This window comes from Polistes canadensis, unplaced genomic scaffold (genome assembly GCF_001313835.1).
Source record: "Polistes canadensis isolate GaletaPanama2010 unplaced genomic scaffold, ASM131383v1 scaffold_36, whole genome shotgun sequence".
Lineage (NCBI taxonomy): Eukaryota > Metazoa > Arthropoda > Insecta > Hymenoptera > Vespidae > Polistes > Polistes canadensis.
This window is the reverse complement of record NW_014569583.1, coordinates 260,523-263,584: the sequence shown is the minus strand read 5'-3', so window position 1 is coordinate 263,584 and position 3,062 is coordinate 260,523.

Here is a 3,062-nt window from a genome sequence, read left to right as displayed (position 1 = left end):
ATGTAACGAGCGCCGTTCATCTCGATACGCAACGCAACATGATCATGGATTTCTTATCTTCTTTTTTTTTTTTAAACAATTTCCTATGTATCTCTCTCTCTCTCTCTCTCTCTCTCTCTCTCTCTCTCTCTCTCTATCTATCTCTCTCTCTCTCTCTCTCTCTCTCTCTCTCTCTCAATCTTTCATTCATTGTTTTCACTCTCTCACATTCGCTTAATTCTACACGACGACGAACGACGCTTTCCAAGTGAAACATTCGTTAAAGTTAAACAGACATTATTTTTTGCCATCCCGTTTCGTTTTTAGTCCACGTATCGTTATCATTACCACCACCCACCATCAATATCATCATCATTATTATCATCGTCATTTTTCACCTAAGCGCATGCTTAACTTTCGAATGGCAGGCTTAAGTTATAATGCATCGTTAATTTTTATTCGTTCGTTTACTCATCATCCATTCAATCAGCACTATATTTATAATTTGTTCTGAAGAAAAAAAAAAAAAAGAGAAAAAAAAGAAAAGAAAAATTAATAATTAAAAAAAAAAAAAGAAATACCTAGCGTATGATCAAAGATTAGATGATATACACAAAATAATACCGAGGATATTCTACAAACGATCGCAACATTAAAAACTTAAGATCGATATGACGTAAACGATAATATTTGAAAATGAATGTGCGTACACAGAGAAAGAAAAATAGATAAGAAAAAAAATATACATATATATAAATCACTAATAAGATAACATGTTGGAAAAAAAGAAAAAAGCAAAAATGAAAGATTCGCACGTGAAGAAATTTTTTAGTTAACAACACAACGTCGCAATTCTTTTATAATCTCATTGATACTGCTTGCACTCTCTTAAGTGTGTGTGTGTGTGTGTGGCTAAATATGTGTTTGCGTGTGTGTGTGAAATGTACGTATATATAAGTATATAATGTATCTTGCAATCATATCTTTTTATAGCGTGTATATGTATATGTAATAAATTTAAGTTTAAACGTATCTGTGTGTGTGTGCGCTTTAAAACGCGTAATTTGTTCTCTCAGCAATGATTGCAGTCACAGTTTAAACATTGTTTCATTGAAACACGTGTAATATACGATCATTATTAATTTGTAGCCCCTTTTCTTTTTCTTTTCATACTTATTTCAAAGTAGAATATGAATGCGCTGGTCGCGCGACCCTTTCTTCGTTCCACTCATCATCATCTCATTACTATCACCATCACCATCATCATTATCATCATCATCATCATCATCATCATCATCATCATCATCATCATAATCATCATTATCATCATCATCAGTAGTAGTAATAGTAGTAGCAGCAGCAGCATCATCATTATCATAATTATTATTATCATTATCATTATAATCATCATCATCGTCAACTATATGCATAAAGTTCCTTTCAGCACAGAAATCCATGAAATATTTCCGAGGGCTGCTCGTCCGATATACTTCAGAGGACCAAACATGACAAAAGGTACTTGTTAAAGAATATAAAAAAAAAATTGAGAGAGAAAAAATAAACAGTTTGAAGACAACTGCCCTTTCGAGAAACAACTTTAAACTCATTTAAATAAATACTAATCGTAAATAGATTAATAAATAGTATTGTTTAATATTACTATACTTTATCGCTCGCCTATGTTCTCTCTAAATATGCTAATACGTTTCTAAATCATAATATCGTATATGGTTTCGATTTTGTTTGTTTGCTTATTGATTTTTTCTTTTTCTTGCTGTTGTTGGTTATTTTTTTGTTTCTTATACTTGTATACATCGTATGTTACAAAACTGTAGAATAAGTTTGACCATTCTATAAAATATTTACCGTTCCTTTTACACAACGGATATAGCAACTATGACTTCTTTTCTTTTCTCTCTCTATTTCTTTTTCTCTATGAATTACGAGCTACAAAGTGCTGTGTTCGTGATTGTATAAACAAAATATAACGGTACGATATTCTAAATAAAATTATTATATAAAAGCGAATACGAAACGATGATATTTATAATATAGAAAAATTACAAAGGTTGTCCAGAATCATATTTAAAATTATTCCAAATATTATATATCTCTCTCTATATATATATATAATTTCCGTCCATAAACTTGAATATGTAAGCGCGAGATAATGATGAAGTTTTTGTTCTTTTTGTTAAGATCCGCCTAGGAGCTAATTACAATATACAATAAATAATACAGATTTACGTGTAATTACGTATTTAAGGAATGGAATTGGATTTTATAATCCTGAATTTGTTATTTGATAGAGATAACGATTACAAAGCGCATGATAATTAAACATCAAGAGATTGTACAATAAGTATCTTTAGAAGATTTGCGCTTAATTATTTGGATATATGGCAGTTAAAAAATTCAAGAGTAATTATTCAATATACACATTTTTATTCTCTCTCCCTCTCTCTCTCTCTCTCTTTCTTTCTTTCTTTTATCTTCTTTAACTAATACCGATTAACAAGTATACCTTTTAACCAAATAAATACGTAAACATATATGTAATACGAATAATTAATATTCCTAGTACTCTCAACGTAAAATTACGTATTTTTACATACGTTACACACATTCAGGATAATAAAATCCAATGGGATTCTTTCCCTCGCCAAGTAAAACAACGTACTCTGTTAAATATATGAATATTTTTTTCATTTAATTTTTAGGTGTACGCGATCTTGCGTGATAACGTCTCTGCAAAAGCAATAAAAAAAAAATAATTGAGAAGCTAACGATTACGTTACTCCCACAAGATAGTGATAAAATCTACGATTGTTAAAATTAAAAAAGAAAAAAAAAGAAAAAAGAAATATATATATATATATATATAAAAGAAAGAAAACTTAAATCAAAACGCTTAACCCTTCATCGAGTTGTAAAATAATTCTACATCGACATAATATGATATACGTATAGATCAATTTTTTTCTTTTTTTAACGCAAGGATTATCTTCTCTTTTAAAATGTTCTTGGCAGGGCATCAGAACTGACAAATATAATACATAATATTATATATATATATATATATA